The sequence below is a fragment of the Ranitomeya imitator genome, chromosome 5, assembly GCF_032444005.1.
Source record: "Ranitomeya imitator isolate aRanImi1 chromosome 5, aRanImi1.pri, whole genome shotgun sequence".
Classification (NCBI taxonomy): Eukaryota; Metazoa; Chordata; class Amphibia; order Anura; family Dendrobatidae; genus Ranitomeya; species Ranitomeya imitator.
The window spans coordinates 438,137,070-438,160,490 of NC_091286.1; the positions used below are offsets into that span (position 1 = coordinate 438,137,070).

Genomic DNA, 23,421 nt, shown 5'->3' on the forward strand with positions numbered 1-23,421 from the left:
CAGCTGCCCGTGCGGTTACATATACATTGGGATGACAACTGGACCACTTAAAATTCGGATTCAGGAGCACATTAGAGATATAAAAAATGCAGTAGACTGTTTGGAACCACATCTCCTTAAAACCATCCCGAGACACTTCTTTGAGATCCATCAATGTAAGCCAAAAGGTTTTATAGTCCGGGGTATAGACCATGTCTATATGGGAACCCCCGGTGGGAATCTCAAAGAAAGACTCTTACAAAAAGAAACACTCTGGATAGGCACACTGGATACCATGACATCCAACGGCCTTAATGAAGCCATTAGTTTCAAGTCTTTTCTCTAATCTATTCTTAAAGCGCTATTTTAAAAGGGTCACGGATGTTCTGGTTTTAAATAGTTTGATTTGGGAAACTAGTTACTGTTTTAAAATTATAGATATTACGCTTCTTGTACTGGTATGATGAATTATTACTACACAACACTTTTGGAGAAAGCATCAGCAGTAGCCATCATCCATGGAAAATCGAAGAAAATGGTCTGGGACATTTAATTTACTGATTTATTAAGAATTAAGACATGTATTTTGGACTACTGTGTGATTGTCAGTATTATTGCACTACAATTGTCTTACAGTTAGGTCCATATATATTTGGACAGAGACAACATTTTTCTAATTTTGGTAATAGACATTACCAAAATGAATTTTAAACAAAGCAATTCAGATCCAGTTGAAGTTCAGACTTTCAGCTTTCATTTGAGGGTATCCACATTAAAATTGGATGAAGGGTTTAGGAGTTTCAGCTCCTTAACATGTGCCCCCCTGTTTTTAAAGGGAACAAAAGTAATTGGACAGATTCAATAATTTTGAATAAAATGTTCATTTTTAGTACTTGGTTGAAAACCCTTTATTGGCAATGACTGCCTGAAGTCTTGAACTCATGGACATCACCAGACGCTGTGTTTCCTCTTTATTGATGCTCTGCCAGGCCTTCACTGCGGTGGTTTTCAGTTGCTGTCTGTTTGTGGGCCTTTCTGTCTGAAGTTTCGTCTTTAACAAGTGAAATGCATGCTCAATTGGGTTGAGATCAGGTGACTGACTTGGCCATTCAAGAATATTCCACTTCTTTGCTTTAATAAACTCCTGGGTTTCTTTGGCTTTATGTTTTGGGTCATTGTCCATCTGTAGTATGAAACGACGACCAATCAGTTTGGCGGCATTTGGCTGGATCTGGGCACACAGTATGTCTCTGAATACCTCAGAATTCATGCGGCTGCTTCTGTCCTGTGTCACATCATCAATAAACACTAGTGACCCAGTGCCACTGGCAGCCATGCATGCCCAAGCCATCACACTGCCGCCGCCGTGTTTTACAGATGATGTGGTATGCTTTGGATCATGAGCTGTACCACGCCTTCGCCATACTTTTCTCTTTCCATCATTCTGGTAGAGGTTGATCTTGGTTTCATCTGTCCAAAGAATGTTCCTCCAGAACGGTGCTGGCTTTTTTAGATGTTTTTTAGAAAAGTCCAGTCTACCCTTTTTATTCTTGATGCTTATGACTGGCTTGCACCGTGCAGTGAACCCTCTGTATTTAATTTCATGCAGTCTTCTCTTTATGGTAGATTTGGATATTGATACACCTACCTCCTGAGTGTTGTTCACTTGGTTGGCTGTTGTGAAGGGGGTTCTCTTCACCATGGAGATTATTCTGCGATCATCCACCACTGTTGTCTTCCGTGGGCGCCCAGGTCTTTTTGCATTGATGAGTTCACCAGTGCTTTCTTTCTTTCTCAGGATGTACCAAACTGTAGATTTTGCCACTCCTAATATTGTAGCAATTTCTCGGATGGGTTTTTTCTGTTTTCGCAGCTTAAGGATGACTTGTTTCACCTGCATGGAGAGCTCCTGTGACCGCATGTTTACTTCACAGCAAAACCTTCCAAATGCAAGCACGACACCTCAAATCAACTGCAGGCCTTTTATCTGCTTAATTGAGAATGACATAACGAAGGGATTGCCCACACCTGTCCATGAAATAGCCTTGGAGTCAATTGTCCAATTACTTTTGGTCCCTTTAAAACCAGGGTGGCACATATTAAGGAGCTGAAACTCCTAAACCCTTCATCCAATTTTAATGTGCATACCCTCAAATGAATGCTGAAAGTCTGAACTTCAACTGCATCGGAATTGTTTTGTTTTAAATTCATTGTGGTAATGTCTGTAACCAAAATTAGAAAAATGTTTTCTCTGTCCAAATATATATGTACCTAACTGTATATACTTATTCGTTTACTATTCATTGGTAGCTGCTTAATATTTAATATTCTATATTTAATTTATGCATGTTGCCTTTTGTTCATTTGGGCTTGGGGGATACTCCCTGGCACTAATGGACAGTTTGTGAAACCTTATAATGTTTATTGATTATAACAGTATTTGGACCCAGCACTTTGGATAATATCAATTATAGCGGTATTTATGAAAGCAATATCTGATATGGCGACATTATTATTATTGTATGTATTTTACATCCATAATTTATACTGCTAATAGACTTATTAGATTATACTAATAATTACTTCTGATCTTGACTGATGGCCACATATACAGTGGGGCAAAAAAGTATTTAGTCAGTCAGCAATAGTGCAAGTTCCACCACTTAAAAAGATGAGAGGCGTCTGTAATTTACATCATAGGTAGACCTCAACTATGGGAGACAAACTGAGAAAAAAAAATCCAGAAAATCACATTGTCTGTTTTTTTAACATTTTATTTGCATATTATGGTGGAAAATAAGTATTTGGTCAGAAACAAACAATCAAGATTTCTGGCTTTCACAGACCTGTAACTTCTTCTTTAAGAGTCTCCTCTTTCCTCCACTCATTACCTGTAGTAATGGCACCTGTTTAAACTTGTTATCAGTATAAAAAGACACCTGTGCACACCCTCAAACAGTCTGACTCCAAACTCCACTATGGTGAAGACCAAAGAGCTGTCAAAGGACACCAGAAACAAAATTGTAGCCCTGCACCAGGCTGGGAAGACTGAATCTGCCATAGCCAACCAGCTTGGAGTGAAGAAATCAACAGTGGGAGCAATAATTAGAAAATGGAAGACATACAAGACCACTGATAATCTCCCTCGATCTGGGGCTCCATGCAAAATCCCACCCCGTGGGGTCAGAATGATCACAAGAACGGTGAGCAAAAATCCCAGAACCACGCGGGGGGGCCTAGTGAATGAACTGCAGAGAGCTGGGACCAATGTAACAAGGCCTACCATAAGTAACACACTACGCCACCATGGACTCAGATCCTGCAGTGCCAGATGTGTCCCACTGCTTAAGCCAGTACATGTCCGGGCCCATCTGAAGTTTGCTAGAGAGCATTTGGATGATCCAGAGGAGTTTTGGGAGAATGTCCTATGGTCTGATGAAACCAAACTGGAACTGTTTGGTAGAAACACAACTTGTCGTGTTTGGAGGAAAAAGAATACTGAGTTGCATCATCAAACACCATACCTACTGTAAAGCATGGTGGTGGAAACATCATGCTTTGGGGCTGTTTCTCTGCAAAGGGGCCAGGACGACTGATCCGGGTACATGAAAGAATGAATGGGGCCATGTATCGTGAGATTTTGAGTGCAAACCTCCTTCCATCAGCAAGGGCATTGAAGATGAAACGTGGCTGGGTCTTTCATCATGACAATGATCCAAAGCACACCGCCAGGGCAACGAAGGAGTGGCTTCGTAAGAAGCATTTCAAGGTCCTGGAGTGGCCTAGCCAGTCTCCAGATCTCAACCCTATAGAAAACCTTTGGAGGGAGTTGAAAGTCCGTGTTGCCAAGCGAAAAGCCAAAAACATCACTGCTCTAGAGGAGATCTGCATGGAGGAATGGGCCAACATACCAACAACAGTGTGTGGCAACCTTGTGAAGACTTACAGAAAACGTTTGACCTCTGTCATTGCCAACAAAGGATATATTACAAAGTATTGAGATGAAATTTTGTTTCTGACCAAATACTTATTTTCCACCATAATATGGAAATAAAATGTTAAAAAAACAGACAATGTGATTTTCTGGATTTTTTTTTCTCAGTTTGTCTCCCATAGTTGAGGTCTACCTATGACGTAAATTACAGACGCCTCTCATCTTTTTAAGTGGTGGAACTTGCACTATTGCTGACTGACTAAATACTTTTTTGCCTCACTGTATTTATTCAATTTTTATTAGGATGATCTTATCCTGGCCACTACTTAGTCGGCGGTATACCTATGTGATGCCCATATACTGCTCTATAATTTGCATCTCAGGGCATTTACTTGTGTGCCCCGCCAATTTCCTTTGGCACAATGATTTGTTGAGCTATGCTATGGTAATCCGAATGATGTATTGGCTTGTTGCTATACTAATTACGTACCGGTCCGTTTTAATATGGTAACATCTATCCATGTGCAGACGCACCACACGTGTGCGCTGCCCTCCCCCTGTGGTGTGGCAGATCAGACGCGAGTCCTCCTTCCCATCGTGCATGTCGCGCACTGACCTGCCTCTCGTGGAGGTGGGGCATCATGCGAGGATGCGCGCCGATTTGCTGAAAGATCCTCACTGGATGCAGGCACGCTTCACGTGTGCGCTGCTCTCCCCCTGTGGTGCAGTGGGTTTGGACGCATTGCCATGGCGATGCGAAGTGATGACATGCATCCTCCTTCCCATCGTGCATGTTGCACATCGGCCTGCCTCCACAGGGGGGCGGGGAATCACTCGAGAATGCGAGTCGATTCGTTGACAGACCTTCACTATTCTATACATATACCCCTGACTGTAATCTTTTAGCTACGCCTCCTGACAAAGCTGTGGGCAGTGAAACGCGCATCGAGGCTCTTGTGTGTCTCACGGACGCTATAGCACAGGGTGTTCATCATGTCTCAAGGTAAATTTATACACACCTAAACTTTGGACTCTCGTTTTGGCACTGTGGACTGACTTATTAATTACAACTGTTATATTGGGTCATTATGGGGAGCAACAGGGAGCCATATAACATAGATTATGGTTATATTATATAGAGCTTCTAACTGCATTAGTGTGTGACTATTTTAGGCACAGCTGACACGCTAATCCCTGAACCAGACCCATTAGTCAGTGCTGTATGACATATATGATATACTAGATTCAGTTTTTTGTTCACCACCCAATTGAACAGTGCATAATAGTGCTCATTGAGACACCTTTATCTCTCTATTTCTGCCATTATACTTTTCAACTTTTATGGTACCAGTGAATTTTAGCTGCTTTTCAAATATGAATGCCATTTTTGTCTATTTGCTATGTTTGATGTGTTTAATAAAATTATATATTTGCACTGAAAAATCCCCTTATTCTTTATTGAGATCTCTAAGCTATACGCTGATTTATATATGGGTTTATAAAACAGCTAGAACTTTTCACTACAGAGATCAGAGCTTTTGTTGTAGGTATAATGTATTCGGCCTAAGGGGTAGAATTCTGTCTTGGCCACGGGAATTATGTTGTAGGTTATATATACTTGTTGGCCCTTTTGCCTTTGTCCTGGTCATTGTCCTGTTGAAAAATAAATGATGGTCCAACTAAACGCAAACTGGGTGAATAGCATGCTGCTGCAAGATGCTGTGGTAGCCATGCTGGTTCAGTATGCCTTCAAATTTGAATAAATCCCCAACAGTGTCACCAGCAAAGGACACACCATCACACCTCCTCCTCCATGCTTCACGGTGGGAACCAGGCATATGGAGTCCATCGGTTCACCTTTTCTGCGCCGTACAAAGACACGGTGGTTGGAACCAAAGATCTCAAATTTGGACTCATCAGACAAAAGCACAGATTTCCACTGGTCTAATGTCCATTCCTTGTGTTCTTTAGCCCAAACAAGTCTCTTCTGTTTCTTGCCTGTCCTTAGCAGTGGTTTCCTAGCAGCTATTTTACCATGAAGGTCTGCTGCACAAAGTCTCCTCTTAAAAGTTGTTGTAGAGATGTGTCTGCTGCTAGAAATCTGTGTGGCACTGACCTCAGCTGCTGTTAACCTGCGATTTCTGAGGCTGGTGACTCGGATAAACTTATGCTCAGAAGCAGAGGTGACTCTTAGTCTTCCTTTCCTGGGGCAGCTCACATGTGAGCCAGTTTCTTTGTAGCGCTTGATTGATTTTGCAACTGCACTTGGGGACGCTTTCAAAATTTGCCCAATTTTTCGGACTGACTGACCTTCATTTCTTAAAGTAATGATGGCCACTCGTTTTTCTTTACTTAGCTGCTTTTTTTCTTGCCATAATACAAATTCTAACAGTCTATTCAGTAGGACTATCAGCTGTGTATCCACCAGACTTCTGCACAACACAACTAATGGTCCCAACCCCATTTATAAGGCAAGAAATCCCACTTATTAAACCTGACAGATAACACCTGTGAAGTGAAAACCATTTCCGGTGACTACCTCTTGAAGCTCATCAAGAAAATGCCAAGAGTGTGCAAAGCAGTCATCAAAGCAAAAGGTGGCTACTTTTAAGAACCTAGAATATAAGACATATTTTCAGTTGTTAAGTGTATAATTCACTTTTTTGTTAAGTATATAATTCCACATGTGTTAATTCACAGTTTTGATGCCATCAGTGTGAATTTACAATTTTCATAGTCATGAATATACAGAAAAATCTTTAAATGAGAAGGTGTGTCCAAACTTTTGCTCTGTACTATATATATATATATATATATATATATATATATATATATATATATATATATACAGTTAGGGCCAGAAATATTTGGACAGTGACACAAGCTTTGTTATTTTAGCTGTTTACAAAAACATGTTCAGAAATACAATTATATATATAATATGGGCTGAAAGTGCACACTCCCAGCTGCAATATGATAGTTTCCACATCCAAATCGGAGAAAGGGTTTAGGAATCATAGCTCTGTAATGCATAGCGTCCTCTTTTTCAAGGGACCAAACGTAATTGGACAATGGACTCTAAGGGCTGCAATTAACTCTGAAGGCGTCTCCCTCGTTAACCTGTAATCAATGAAGTAGTTAAAAGGTCAGGGGTGGATTCCAGGTGTGTGGTTTTGCATTTGGAAGCTGTTGCTGTGAGCAGAAAAACATGCGGTCAAAGGAACTCTCAATTGAGGTGAAGCAGAACATCCTGAGGCTGAAAAAAAAGAAAAAATCCATCAGAGAGATAGCAGACATGCTTGGAGTAGCAAAATCAACAGTTGGGTACATTCTGAGAAAAAAGGAATTGACTGGTGAGCTTGGGAACTCAAAAAGGCCTGGGCGTCCACGGATGACAACAGTGGTGGATGATCACCGCATACTTAATTTGGTGAAGAAGAACCCGTTCACAACATCAACTGAAGTCCAGAACACTCTCAGTGAAGTAGGTGTATCTGTCTCTAAGTCAACAGTAAAGAGAAGACTCCATGACAGTAAATACAAAGGGTTCACATGTAGATGCAAACCATTCATCAATACCAAAAATAGACAGGCCAGAGTTAAATTTGCAGAAAAACACCTCAAGAAGCCAGCTCAGTTCTGGAAAAGTATTCTATGGACAGATGAGACAAAGATCAACCTGTACCAGAATGATGGGAAGAAAAAAGTTTGGAGAAGAAAGGGAACGGCACATGATCCAAGGCACACCACATCCTCTGTAAAACATGGTGGAGGCAACGTGATGGCATGGGCATGCATGGCTTTCAATGGCACTGGGTCACTTGTGTTTATTGATGACATAAGAGCAGACAAGAGTAGCCGGATGAATTCTGAAGTGTACCGGGATATACTTTCAGCCCAGATTCAGCCAAATGCTGCAAAGTTGATTGGACGGCGCTTCATAGTACAGATGGACAATGACCCCAAGCATACAGCCAAAGCTACCCAGGAGTTCATGAGTGCCAAAAAGTGGAACATTCTGCAATGGCCAAGTCAATCTCCAGATCTAAACCCAATTGAGCATGCATTTCACTTGCTCAAATCCAGACTTAAGACGGAAAGACCCACAAACAAGCAAGACCTGAAGGCTGCGGCTGTAAAGGCCTGGCAAAGCATTAAGAAGGAGGAAACCCAGCGTTTGGTGATGTCCATGGGTTCCAGACTTGAGGCAGTGATTGCCTCCAAAGGATTTGCAACAAAATATTGAAAATAAAAATATTTTGTTTGGGTTATGTTTATTTGTCCAATTACTTTTGACCTCCTAAAATGTGGAGTGTTTGTAAAGAAATGTGTACAATTCCTACATTTTCTATCAGATATTTTTGTTCAACCCTTCAAATTAAACGTTACAATCTGCACTTGAATTCGGTTGTAGAGTTTTCATTTCAAATCCAATGTGGTGGCATGCAGAGCCCAACTCGCGAAAATTGTGTCACTGTCCAAATATTTCTGGCCCTAACTGTATATATATATATATATATTTATATATATACATATATATATATTCTCTGTATACAGCTCTGGCAATAAAATAAGAGACCACTGCAAAATGTTAAAATGTTCACTTTGTCTGATTTTTCTCTCTATAGGTATTTTTTGAGTAAAAGGTAAATTGTAAATTGTATAAACTTCAAATTTTCCGAGCAATAATTTTTTTAATTTTTTTTCTGACAAAGAAAAATGGTCTAAATGCTCCTAATAGCCAGTTTCCTACTCCACACTGATGAGGGACAAATACCCCGAAACAGCTGTCTGTGGATGGATACCATGTTTTGGCATAGGTGGTTTTCCTTTTTGGATGCTGCCCTTCCCGTGGTTGTTCCTTCCCAGTGAAAGACCTGGCTATTTATTGCTTGCGTTGAGAAACACGTGATGGTGTCTCCGCAGCTTTTCTACATGCATTTACATATTTCCCATAAGGGATGGGGGCAGTGTTCTGGATCACTGCGTTGAAAAACACGTGATGGTGTCTCCGCGGTGTTGGATGTTTTGATCTCCCCAAGGTCATTCATCCTTATGTTTATAGTACTCTTACTACGCACTGCTCCTAATAGCCAGTTTCCTACTCCACACTGATGAGGGACAAATACCCTGAAACAGCTGTCTGTGGATGGATACCATGTTTTGGCATAGGTGGTTTTCCTTTTTGGATACTGCCCTTCCCGTGGTTGTTCCTTCCCAGTGAAAGACCTGGCTATTTATTGCTTGCGTTGAGAAACACGTGATGGTGTCTCCGCAGCTTTTCTACATGCATTTACATATTTCCCATAAGGGATGGGGGCAGTGTTCTGGATCACTGCGTTGGAAAACACATGATGGTGTCTCCGCGGTGTTGGATGTTTTGATCTCCCCAAGGTCATTCATCCTTATGTTTATAGTACTCTTACTACGCACTGCTCCTAATAGCCAGTTTCCTACTCCACACTGATGAGGGGCAAATACCCCGAAACAGATGTCTGTGGATGGATACCATGTTTTGGCATAGGTGGTTTTCCTTTTTGGATGCTGCCCTTCCCATGGATGTTTCTTCCCAGTGAAAGACCTGGCTATTTATTGCTTGCGTTGAGAAACACGTGATGGTTTCTCCGTGATTTTTCTACATGCATTTGCATATTTCCCATAAGGGATGGGGGCAGTGTTCTGGATCACTGCGTTGAGAAACACGTGATGGTGTCTTCGCGGTGTTGGATGTTTTGATCTCCCAGAGGTCATTCATCCTTATGTTTATAGTCCTCTTACTAGGCACTGCTCCTAATAGTCAGTTTCCTACTCCACACTGATGAGGGGCAAATACCCCGAAACAGCTGTCTGTGGATGGATACCATGTTTTGGCATAGGTGGTTTTCCTTTATGGATGCTGCCCTTCCCATGGTTGTTCCTTTACCGGTGAAAGACCTGGCTATTTATTACTAGCGTTGAGAAACACGTGATGGTGTCTCCATGGCTTTTCTACACGCATTTGCATATTTCCCATAAGGGATAGGGGCAGTGTTCTGGATCACTGCATAGAGAAACACGTGATGGTGTCTTCGCGGTGTTGGATGTTTTGATCTCCCAGAGGTCATTCATCCTTATGTTTATAGTCCTCTTACTAGGCACTGCACCTCATAGCCAATTTCCTACTCCACACTGATGAGGGGCAAATACCCCGAAACAGCTGACTGTGGATGGATAGCATGTTTTGGCATAGGTGGTTTTCCTTTTTGGATGCTGCCCTTCCCGTGGTTGTTCCTTCCCGGTGAAAGGCCTGGTTATTTATTGCTTGCATTGAGAAATATGTGATGGTGTCTCCGTGGCTTTTCTACATGCATTTGCATATTTCCCATAAGGGATGGGAGCAGTGTTCTGAATCACTGTGTTGAAAAACACGTGATGGTTAGGGTTGAGCGACTTTTCGTTTTTTAGGGTCGAGTCGGGTTTCGCGAAACCCGACTATCTCAAAAGTCGAGTCGAGTGTAATCGTCCGATTATCGCGAAAAGTCGGGGATCGACCAAAACACGAAACCCAATGCAAGTCAATGGGGGAGCATAGTTGGCAGTGAGTGGAGGCCAGGAAAACATGTACAGTGCCCATTTTAATGGCAAAAACATACATTCTTGTTACTGAAGCTTGTCAATCTTAATTCACCTTATAATAATAGTAAGGCATTGGAAATTGGGGGTCATTTGGCTAAAGTTGTGGGGGGTAGGGCTGGTTCAAGTATTTAGTGGGCCCAGTAAATCTGGACCACGTCACGGCAGTGGAGCAGGGAGAGGTAAGTATTTCAACTTTGCAAGTGCTGTGATCCTGAGCAAGCAGGGGGGGCCCACTCGTTGGCATTGGCACTGGCACAGGGCCCCTCAAAGTACGGCAGTGTGTTTGCATGGCGGGGGCGCCTCCCACCGGCAGCGACACTTTTGCGCACTATGAGGGGCCCTGTGCCAGTGATGTCGCCAACAAGTATGCCCCCCCACCTGATGAAGGAACCTGCACTTTCATCTGCACCTTCCTCTTTGTCCCCGTGTAAGGTGGCATAGTATGCGGGAAGGGGAACCTCACTTTCAGCAGGGTCAGAATCTGGCTGTGTAGCGTGCAAGGGGAATGTTGCGTTATGGATCAATGTACCAGCAGACTCATCTATCACTGGCTGGGCAATGGGCAGGATGAGGAGGAAACACAGATATAGGCCCAAAGAATAAAGTGGGCTAAATGCAGTTCAAAAATGGTAACAGGACTAACCAGAGGGCATTGCATTGTTCAGTGGAGGACAACTGTAATGAGAGGCTGACACAGAGAGTAGGCCCAAATCAGTAAGTAGTCTAAATGCAGTTCAAAATTGGCAACAGAAGTAAACAGGCGGCACTGGTTTGTTCAGTGGAGGAGAACAGCAAGGAGCGGCAGACACTGTCAGTAGGCCCCAACCCAACTAGTAGGCCAAATGCAGTCTAACATTAACAACTTCTTAACGAGAGCCTGAAAATGGAATTTCAGGACAGGAAACCAGGAGAACAGCAAGGAGCGGAAGACACTGTTAGTAGGCCCCAACCCAACTAGTAGGCCAAATGCAGTTGTCCCATTTAACAACTATTTAACAAGAGCCTGAAGATAGAAGCTCAGGAAAGGCAACCAGGAGAACACCTTGGAGCGGCAGACACTGTTAGTAGGCCCCAACCAAACTAGTAGCCCCACTGCAGTTTTAAAGTTCCAATAGGCTGAAACCTGATAATTGCAGGTCATTTTTTTAAAGAGGACAGCTGTATTGAGTAGCGCAGCCAGACACTGCAAGTAGGCCTTACACCACAAAGTTGGCTCGACGCAGGTTTAAAAAAGGTTAGATGGGTACACGTATATAACCTAAAAAAATATTTACTGACAAACCAATCATAGATTTTAATCAAATACTTTTAATTGTTAAAAAGTGACATGAACACAACAAATAACACTTTTTTATTATTTTTGTACAAGACCGTATCCAAATATATAAAAAATTGCTTAAAAATATACTAAAACATACAACAAGTATGTGAGGGGGCCAGAGCACCCAAAGACTGATGATGAAGCGGTTGCGAAACGTGCATTGGAGTGGTGTGTGCGGGGCTGCGGCACGCATATCTGGTTGGTAACGGCTGGTTTTATCTTATGTATTTTTTGCACGTCTTTTTTATTTCTTTATAGGTGCGTCCACACACCTGTTCATTGCATTATTGTGTTATCGGCATCCTTTTTTGACTCTGGGATGTTGTTATATAATCAGTCATAGTATTTACATTCCCATATTCTCCCCCCTTCTTTGCACAGGTTATACATAGGCTTGATCATTCAGCCTTGTTGGCACAGTATATGAATTCACATCATCATATTTAATTCATTATTATTGTATGCACTAATAATAATTTTTTTTTTCTACTTCATTTACTTATGATTTCACATTTAAAGGGAAGGTGCCGCGTTTTAATATTGTAAAAAAAAAAAAAAGCTCTTTAATTGCTTATTTTTATAAGTTATTTTCAAGTGCATAGTATTTGTTGTTTTTTTTTTATTCATTTTTTTTTCTGCCACTGGGCGCCGCCATTTTCATTTGCAGGACTGTAAGTGTAGCTGCACGACACTTACAGTCTTCACATACGGCAGCCCTGGACATAGACAGCTGTAGTCGGAAGGCGACCCCATAGCTAGCATTGTCTGCTCTCTGCTCTGATGTGGCCACGCCCCCTGGGCTGTCTCCACATCACAGCAGAGGCAGGAGATCGGCGCCATCTTTCTTCAGCCTACAGTGGAGTGTACCTGTGAGCTCCACTGTGACTGAGAGCTGTGCTGTTGGAGGGGCAGCTCCATCTGTCTCCCCTCACACTCAGCGGCCGTTCCCTGTCCTCTGCTGCCTGGTGTGTGGCTGAATCTCTAGAATCGCTAGAGAGTCTGAAGTGCTGTGGTCTGATGTTCTCTTATCAGGAGCTGCAGAGAGGTAACAGAGGGGGATGGGGGAGGCTCTGTGCTGCTCGACCTCTCACTGCAGCTCCTCACAGGACATCAGACCCTGCATCTATCACTATACTGTGCTGAGCCATGTATCTAATCCTCTCCTGTGCTGACCTGTGTATCTAATCCTGTGGAATACTGACTGCTGAGCCGTGTATCTAATCCTCTCCTGTGTGATAGTGTCTGCTGAGCCGTGTATCTAATCCTATCCTGTGCTGACCTGTGTATCTAATCCTGTGGAATACTGACTGCTGAGCCGTGTATCTAATCCTCTCCTGTGTGATACTGTCTGGTGAGCCGTGTATCTAATCCTCTCCTGTGTGATAGTGTCTGCTGAGCCGTGTATCTAATCCTCTCCTGTGTGATAGTGTCTGCTGAGCCGTGTATCTAATCCTATCCTGTGTGATACTGTCTGGTGAGCCGTGTATCTAATCCTCTCCTGTGTGATAGTGTCTGCTGAGCCGTGTATCTAATCCTCTCCTGTATGATACTGTCTGGTGAGCCATGTATCTAATCCTCTCCTGTGTGATAGTGTCTGCTGAGCCGTGTATCTAATCCTATCCTGTGCTGACCTGTGTATCTAATCCTCCTGTGGAATACTGACTGCTGAGCCGTGTATCTAATCCTCTCCTGTGTGATACTGTTTGGTGAACCGTGTATCTAATCCTATCCTGTGTGATACTGTCTGGTGAGCCGTGTATCTAATCCTCTCCTGTGTGATACTGTCTGCTGAGCCGTGCATCTAATCCTATACTGTGTGATATTATGCTGAGCCGTGTATCTAATCCTCTCCTGTGTGATACTGTCTGCTGAGCCATGTATCTAATCCTCTCTTGTGTGATACTGTCTGGTGAACCGTGTATCTAATCCACTTCTATGCACTCCTCTCCCCCCTGCATATCTTTCCCCATTGCACACACAACTCAATGCGTGCGATAACAGGAGCTGCGGGCGTCATGCTGTATTATGGCATTATGTGAGATCTATATGACGGTATTATGTGATCTGTATGGTGGTATTATGGTTAATCAGTATTGTGAGAATTATATGGTGGTAATGTCTGTGATCTATTTGGCGGTATTATGTGAGAACACTGGCAGCATTGTGTGTGATCTATATGGCGGTATTATGTGAGAACACTATGGCAGTATTATGTGTGATCTATATGGCGGTATGTGAGAACACTATGGCAGTATTGTGTGAACACTATGGCAGTATTATGTGTGATCTATATGGCGGTATGTGAGAACACTATGGCAGTATTGTGTGATCTATATGGCGGTATTATGTGAACACTATGGCAGTATTATGTGTGATCTATATGACGGTATGTGAGAACACTGGCGGTATTATGTGTGATCTATATGGCGGTATGTGAGAACACTGGCGGTATTATGTGTGATCTATATGGTGGTATGTGAGAACACTGGCGGTATTATGTGTGATCTATATGGCGGTATTATGTGAGAACACGATGGCAGTATTATGTGTGATCTATATGGCGGTATGTGAGAACACTGGCGGTATTATGTGTGATCTATATGGCGGTATGTGAGAACACTGGCGGTATTATGTGTGATCTATATGGCGGTATTATGTGAGAACACTATGGCAGTATTATGTGTGATCTATATGGCGGTATGTGAGAACACTGGCGGTATTATGTGTGATCTATATGGTGGTATGTGAGAACACTGGCGGTATTATGTGTGATCTATATGGTGGTATGTGAGAACACTGGCGGTATTATGTGTGATCTATATGGCGGTATTATGTGAGAACACTATGGCAGTATTATGTGTGATCTATATGGCGGTATGTGACAACACTGGCGGTATTATGTGTGATCTATATGGCGGTATGTGAGAACACTGGCGGTATTATGTGTGATCTATATGGCGGTATGTGAGAACACTGGCGGTATTATGTGTGATCTATATGGCGGTATTATGTGAGAACACTATGGCAGTATTATGTGTGATCTATATGGCGGTATGTGAGAACACTGGCGGTATCATGTGTGATCTATATGGCGGTATGTGAGAACACTGGCGGTATTATGTGTGATCTATATGGTGGTATTATGTGAGAACTGTATGACAGTATTGTGTGATCTATTTGATAGTATGGTGTGTGATCTATATGGCGGTATTATGTGAGAACACTATGGCAGTATTATCTTCAGAAAGCGGACCCATTCTATGGTGGTTCTGGCTGAGCACCTGCACGCGGGTCTGGGGTAATAGAGGGGGCAGCATGACCTCCAGTTAGGTGCACTCAGGGCTGGTGAGGCAGCTGAAGAGAGGGGTCTCATTTTTATTGTTACTATATGGCTACATTTCCTTCCCAGCGTCACCCCAGACTGTGCCTGTCACCTCGCTTTCACACATCGCCAGGACAGGATGGAGAAGACAGGATCTGAGGAGGGGAATGGGGTCTGCATGCAAAGTCTGGATCAGAACAGGCCATCAATCCGCAGAAATGTTTCCTGGATTTCTGTGGAGCAGACTGTCCATCCATGTGTATAAAAGATAGCGCTCTATGTACAATCCCTGGCTGCTCCGCACACCGAACAGGGGGCCCCTATAAACCAGCACACTGCTCTCCTGATATACTCTGTGCTGCTGTCACCCTGCTCCCTCCACCACATATCTCCCAGAATTCATGCTGCCTGCCATCCTCGGTGACCATAGACTTGTCAGTATAAGGCTGCTTTCACACTAGCGTCGGTACGGGCCCATCGCAGTGCGTCGGGCCGACGTACCGACGCATGCTGTGAAAGAAATGTCCGACGTGGGCAGCGGAAGCAGTCTTACGACGCTTCCGCTGCCCCATTGTACGGTCTGGGGAGGATGGGGCGGAGTTTCTGCCGTGCATGTGCGGTTGAAAATGGCGGACTCGACGCACAAACGTTACATGTAACTTTTTTTGTGGCGGCGGTCCACCAAAACATGACGCAACCGTCGCACGGCAGTTACGACGTGTGGCAATACGTCGCAATGCGTCGGTAATGTTAGTCTATGGGGAAAAAACGCATCCTGCAGACAACTCTGCAGGATAAGTTTTTTCTCCTGAATGACTCATTGCAACGTACAGCCAACAACGCTAGTGTGAAAGTAGCCTAAGGCTGCCGTCCACTATCAGTATTTGGTCAGTATTTTACCTCAGTATTTGTAGCCAAAACCAGGAGTGGGTGATAAATACAGAAGTGGTGACCTGTTTCTATTATACTTTTCCTCTAATGGTTCCACTCCTGGTTTTGGCTTACAAATAATGAGGTAAATACTGACCAAATACTGCTAGTGTGACGGCAGCCATACTCTCCAGTCACCAACAAAATGGCTGCTCACTGGGTTCCTGAATATTATCCTCTCTAATCCCTTAGCAGACACACTCAGAAGGGGAGGAGAGGAGACATCACACAGGTCAGCAGACTCCGCCCATAATTACTGCAGTGCTGTAATGTGAGCTAGTTGTACACTAGGTTTTTCTGAAATTTCAGCAGCTGCTCCCCCTAGTGTTGAAAAGTGGAAATTCCAAAACTTTTCAAATTATTTTTCATATTTTACTAAATTATAAACAAATGATAATATTTTTTAAGAAAATGTAATCATTAATTCTTTACATTTTCCGAAAAAAAAATTTTTTTGATGGCACCTTCCCTTTAAACACTTATATTATTTAAACTATTGACACATTTTATTTTTCATTTTTCAGTATTGATTTTCACTTAGTTTTTTATTTATTTATTTTTTTGGTTTCACATATTTTTCTTTCTTTTTTTTGCACATATTTTATTTCACACACATGTATATATATATATATATACATATATATATATATATATATATATATATATATACATTTTTATCACTTCACATACATGCTTTCTTTTTTATCAAAAAGTTCTTTATTTTTCACCTTCAGACATACCAACGTTTTTATTTATTTATTTATTTTTTTATTTATTTTTTATTTTTTATTTTTTACCACCTGTTAGTTATTTATTTATTTATTTATTTATTTATTTTTTCCTTATTTTTTCCCTATTTTTTATATTATATTACTGATTATATTAATTATATAAAACCTATTAGCAATGATCAGGTGTGTGGATTAATTTAGGTATTGCTCTTACTATCACATGAAATATTATTTATTTATTATAATTTTATTGTATTTTATTGTGTGAGCATATACTTATTTGCTTTTTTGTTTCAGCCATATTATTATTTCTTTTCATCAATTATCAAGATTTCTTGTATGATTTTGTATATTTAATTGATGTTGTATATTATGTATTTTTATTAATTTTTTGCCAATCAGTCTTTGCGTGCCCTGGCCCCCTCACATACTTGTTGTATGTTTTAGTATATTTTTTAGCAATTTTTTATATATTTGGATACTGTCTTGTACAAAAATAATAAAAAAGTGTTATTTGTTGTGTTCATGTCACTTTTTAACAAATAAAAGTATTTGATTAAAATCTATGATTGGTTTGTCAGTAAATATTTTTTTAGGTTATATGTTTTCTGAGTAATATTTACTAAATTGGTTAAATTTTGAATATATATATTTTGGTATTTCTTTTCTATATAGGATTTCTTTACATGGGTACAGTCTGCATTGGTGTGCTCAGTGGAGGACAATTGGAAGGGGGGACCGCAGAAAGACTTAGTAGGCCTAAAATAACAAAATAGGCTCTATACAGCTTCGATTATGTGGCAACCTGGAGAACACCTTGGAGCGGGAGACACCATCTCTTCAAGCCAGACCCAACTTGTAGGCCTAATGCAGTGTTGTTTCAACAACTACTTAACGAGAGCTAGAAGATAGAAGCTATGGAGAGGCAACCTGGAGAACACCATGGAGAGGCAACCTGGAGAACACCTTGGAGCGGCAGACACCGTCTCGACAACCCAGACCCAACTTGTAGGCCTATTGCAGTGTTGTTTCAACAACTACTTAACAAGAGCATGAAGATTGAAGCTCGGGAGAGGCACCCTGGAGAACACCTTGGAGCGGCAGACACCGTCTCTACAACCCAGACCCAACTTGTAGGCCTAATGCAGTGTTGTATCAACAACTACTTAACAAGAGCAAGAAGATTGAAGCTATGGAGAGGCAACCTGGAGAACACCTTGGAGCGGCAGACACCGTCTCTACAACCCAGACCCAACTTGTAGGCCTAATGCAGTGTTGTTTCAACAACTACTTAACAAGAGCTAGAAGATAGAAGCTATGGAGAGGTGTTATGTAGGCAATCCAGTGACACAGTGTGCCAGCAATCAGAGCACATACTGTGATCTGACAATAACCCAAAAACAATAGAACGAGCTCTGAGACGTGGAATCTCTGTAGACCGCAATACCTGAACCTATCCTAAACACAACTAAAGGCAGCTGTGGATTGCGCCTGACACTACCTATGCAACTCGGCACAGCCTGAGGAGCTGACTAGCCTGAAGATAGAAAAACAAGCCTGACTTGCCTCAGAGAAATACCCCAAAGGAAAAGGCAGCCCCCCACATATAATGACTGTTAGCAAGATGAAAAGACAAACGTAGGGATGAAATAGATTCAGCAAAGTGAGGCCCGATATTCTAGATAGAGCGAGGATAGCAAAGAGAACTTTGCAGTCTACAAAAAACCCTAAAGCAAAAAACCACGCAAAGGGGGCAAAAAGACCCACCGTGCCGAACTAACGGCACGGCGGTACACCCTTTGCGTCTCAGAGCTTCCAGCAAAACGAATTGACAAGCTGGACAGAAAAAGTAGCAACAAAAGCAAAGAAGCACTTATCTAAGCAGAGCAGCAGGCCACAGGAAAGATCCAGAAGCTCAGATCCAACACTGGAACATTGACAAGGAGCAAGGAAGACAGAATCAGGTGGAGTTAAATAGCAAAGCAGCCAACGAGCTCACCAGAACACCTGAGGGAGGAAGCTCAGAAGCTGCAGTACCACTTGTGACCACAGGAGTGAATTCAGCCACAGAATTCACAACAGAGAGGCAACCTGGAGAACACCTTGGAGTGGCAGACACCGTCTCTACAACCCAGACCCAACTTGTAGGCCTATTGCAGTGTTGTTTCAACAACTACTTAACAAGAGCATGAAGATTGAAGCTCGGGAGAGGCACTCTGGAGAACACCTTGGAGCGGCAGACACCGTCTCTACAACCCAGACCCAACTTGTAGGCCTAATGCAGTGTTGTTTCAACAACTACTTAACAAGAGCATGAAGATTGAAGCTATGGAGAGGCACCCTGGAGAACACCTTGGAGCGGGAGACACCGTCTCTACAACCCAGACCAAACTTGTAGGCCTATTGCAGTGTTGTTTCAACAACTACTTAAAAAGAGCATGAAGATTGAAGCTTGGGAGCGGCACCCTGGAGAACACCTTGGAGCGGCAGACACCGTCTCTACAACCCAGACCCAACTTGTAGGCCTAATGCAGTGTTGTTTCAACAACTACTTAACAAGAGCATGAAGACTGAAGCTAGGGAGAGGCACCCTGGAGAACACCATGGAGCGGCAGACACCGTCTCTACAACCCAGACCCAACTTGTAGGCCTATTGCAGTGTTGTTTCAACAACTACTTAACAAGAGCATGAAGATTGAAGCTCGGGAGAGGCACTCTGGAGAACACCTTGGAGCGGCAGACACCGTCTCTACAACCCAGACCCAACTTGTAGGCCTAATGCAGTGTTGTTTCAACAACTACTTAACAAGAGCATGAAGATTGAAGCTATGGAGAGGCACCCTGGAGAACACCTTGGAGCGGGAGACACCGTCTCTACAACCCAGACCAAACTTGTAGGCCTATTGCAGTGTTGTTTCAACAACTACTTAAAAAGAGCATGAAGATTGAAGCTTGGGAGCGGCACCCTGGAGAACACCTTGGAGCGGCAGACACCGTCTCTACAACCCAGACCCAACTTGTAGGCCTAATGCAGTGTTGTTTCAACAACTACTTAACAAGAGCATGAAGACTGAAGCTAGGGAGAGGCACCCTGGAGAACACCATGGAGCGGCAGACACCGTCTCTACAACCCAGACCCAACTTGTAGGCCTATTGCAGTGTTGTTTCAACAACTACTTAACAAGAGCAAGAAGATTGAAGCTCGGGAGAGTGTTGTGAATTCTGTGGCCAGGCTCCCTCCTGTGGTCGTGAGTGGTACTTCGGCTGGTTCTGTCTATGGGCTTCCTTTGGTGGATGAGAGTGGTACTGCGGCTTCTGAGTTTCCTTCCTCAGGTGATGAGGTTAAGTCGTTAGGTGTTGCTCTATTTAACTCCACCTGGTGCTTTGATCCTGGCCTCCAGTCAATGTTCTAGTATTGGTCTTGCTTCCTCCTGGATCGTTCCTGTGGCCTGTCTATCCTGCATAAGCTAAGTTCTGCTTGTGTTATTTTTGTTTGCTATATTTTCTGTCCAGCTTGCTTTATTGGTTTTTCTTGCTTGCTGGAAGCTCGGAGACGCAGAGGGAGCACCTTCGTACCTTTAGTCGGTGCGGAGGGTCTTTTTGCCCCTTTGCGTGGTTGTTTGTAGGTTTTTGCGTTGACCGCAAAGCTATCTTTCCTATCCTCGGTCTATTCAGTAAGTCGGGCCTCACTTTGCTAAATCTATTTCATCTCTGTGTTTGTATTTTCATCTTTGCTCACAGTCATTATATGTGGGGGGCTGCCTTTTCCTTTGGGGAATTTCTCTGAGGCAAGGTAGGCTTTTTTTTCTATCTTCAGGGCTAGTTAGTTTCTCAGGCTGTGCCGAGTTGCATAGGGAGCGTTAGGCGCAATCCACGGCTACCTCTAGTGTGGTGTGATAGGATTAGGGATTGCGGTCAGCAGAGTTCCCACGTCTCAGAGCTCGTCCTATGTTTTTGGTAATTGTCAGGTCACTTTGTGTGCTCTGAACTTCAAGGTCCATTGTGGTTCTGAATTACCTGATCACAACAGTACTGGAGGCCCAAAGTACTAATGCTTCTCAATAGAGGGAAGAGAGAAGTTCTGAGACCATTTTTTTTCTTTGCACTGTGTTCTGTCTTTCTTTTCCCCTTTACATCAGGGTGGTTCAGAACACAGGTGTGGACATGGACATTCAGGGTCTGTTCTCTTTGATGGATAATCTCGCTATAAATGTACAGAACATTCAAGATTTAGTGGTTCAGAATCCTATGTTAGAACCTAAAATTCCTATTCCTGAGTTATTTTCTGGAGATAGAGCTAAGTTTTTGAATTTTAAAAATAATTGTAAACTATTTCTGGCTTTGAAACCCCGCTCCTCTGGTGACCCAGTTCAACAAGTTAGGATCATTATTTCTTTATTACGTGGCGACTAGTGTTGAGCATTCCGATACCGCAAGTATCGGGTATCGGCCGATATTTGCGATATCGGAATTCCGATACCGAATTCCGATACTTCCCGCGTATCGGATACCGGAATCGGAAGTTCCCAGAATTCAAACTGAACGCAGCAGCCAATGAGGAATGATTGGAAGTGTGGGCACATCCTGTTTAGCATGGTGGGCATGTAAGTACTGGCAAGGCTGTGATTGGCTGCTGAAATGATGTCACTCTGCACTATAAAAAACGCTGCCGCCATTTTGCGCTCACTCTGCTGTGATTTCAGTTAGGGACAGGACGCTGTGTTCTAACTGAGGGCCAGTTGAGATAGCTAATTGCTTTATTTTCCTTTCCCAAGGCTAATTTAGCAAAACGCTGTGTGTTCTTCACTGTTCACCTTGCTCTTGCCTTGCAGCGCTGTTTTAACAGTGATCTGAAAGGTCTCTGTGTGTGTGTGTGTGTGCAGCTCACTCTGTAGTGTGTGTGCAGCCATATACCTGGTTGTATTCAGCTCAGGGGGGGTTCACACTGCCTCACACAGTTGTCCTTTTTTGCTCATAGTGCAGCCTGCTGCACATTTTTTCTCAAATTTCCTATTAGTGTTTTTCCACCCGTCTCCAGCTAAATTGTGGAAAAACACTACATAGGATAACCTAGAGGGGGTTTTTTGGGCCTTGCAGCGCCGTTTACGGCTGTCTGCACGGTCTCCGTGTGAGCGCAGCTCGCCCTGTAGTCTGTGTGCAGCCATAGCCGGTTGGATTCAGCTCAGGATTCGTTACTGCCTCATACCTTGAAAAAAAATTTCCTTTTTTTCAAATAGTGCAGCCTGTTTAAAATTTAAAAAAAAAAATTCCTATTAGTGTTTTTCCAACCGTCTCCAGCTAAATTGTGGAAAAACACTACATAGGATAACCTAGAGGGGTTTTTTGGGGCCTTGCAGCGCCGTTTACGGCTGTCTGCACGGTCTCTGTGTGAGCGCAGCTTGCCCTGTAGTCTGTGTGCAGCCATAGCCGGTTGGATTCAGCTCAGAGTGCGTTACTGCCTCATACCTTGAAAAAAAATTTCCTTTTTTTCAAATAGTGCAGCCTGTTTAAAATTTAAAAACAAAATTTCCTATTAGTGTTTTTCCACCCGTCTCCAGCTAAATTGTGGAAAAACACCACATAGGATAACCTAGAGGGGGTTTTTTGGGCCTTGCAGCGCCGTTTACGGCTCTCTGCACGGTCTCTGTGTGAGCGCAGCTCGCCCTGTAGTCTGTGTGCAGCCATAGCCGGTTGGATTCAGCTCAGGGTGCGTTACTGCCTTATACCTTGAAAAAAAATTTCCTTTTTTTCAAATAGTGCAGCCTGTTTAAAATTTAAAAAAAAAAATTCCTATTAGTGTCTTTCCACCCGTCTCCAGCTAAATAGTGGAAAAACACTACATAGGATAAACTAGAGGAGGGTTTTTAGGCCTTGCAGCGCCGTTTACGGCTGTCTGCACGGTCCCCGTGTGAGTTAAACTTGCTCTGTAGTCCGATCTGCAGAAAAAAAAAAAGGAAAGTTCCCCAAACACAACTTAACACTTGTGTAGGCCACATTTGAAAAATAATAAAGTTTAGTCCACACTTTACAACATTAGTGTTTCTTACACCTGTTAGGAGGAGCATTTCAGGAATAAGCACACTAAGGCCTTAGTACTTTTCTGCTTATCTTTATCTGTCAACCAAGATGAAGAGGGCAGGGAGTAAGGCACGTGGGCGTGGGCGCAGAGCAGGGAGAGGAGCAGGGAGAGGACGTGGTGATTCTGTGCCTGCTGCGGGCACCGGTGACTCGTCGTCACTCAGTTTCAGCAGGGAACAGTCCATCATGCGCAGCTTTGTCGGAGAGCGCCGTGCACCGCTGCTGCGTGAAGACCAAATTGAAGCCGTTGTCGGGTGGATGGCAGCTAACGCCTCGGCATCGCCTTCAGTTAGTGCCACATCCTCTCAGGCACAGAGCACTGGAGAGCAGCCATCTGTCTCTTCACCACCTGCCAAATTGGCCAGGCAGTCAGAGAGCCCAGGACAGGAGCCGTCTCTACTTCTGTTCTCTGAATCTCTTGGCTTGGAAACAGGGGGCCAGCCAAGCAGCATTGGAGAAATGGAAGAAGAGGCAGTGTGCAGTGATGCCCAACAGCTTTGTCTCTCTGACT

At 43.1% G+C, this 23,421-nt stretch overlaps 1 protein-coding gene across 3 annotated transcripts in view; it reads right to left on the bottom strand.

Moving 5' to 3' along the window:
* LOC138638118 (probable cation-transporting ATPase 13A4) overlaps positions 1-23,421 on the bottom strand; it is a 900,755-nt gene that overhangs the window by 605,535 nt on the left and 271,799 nt on the right. The window lies entirely within an intron of this gene.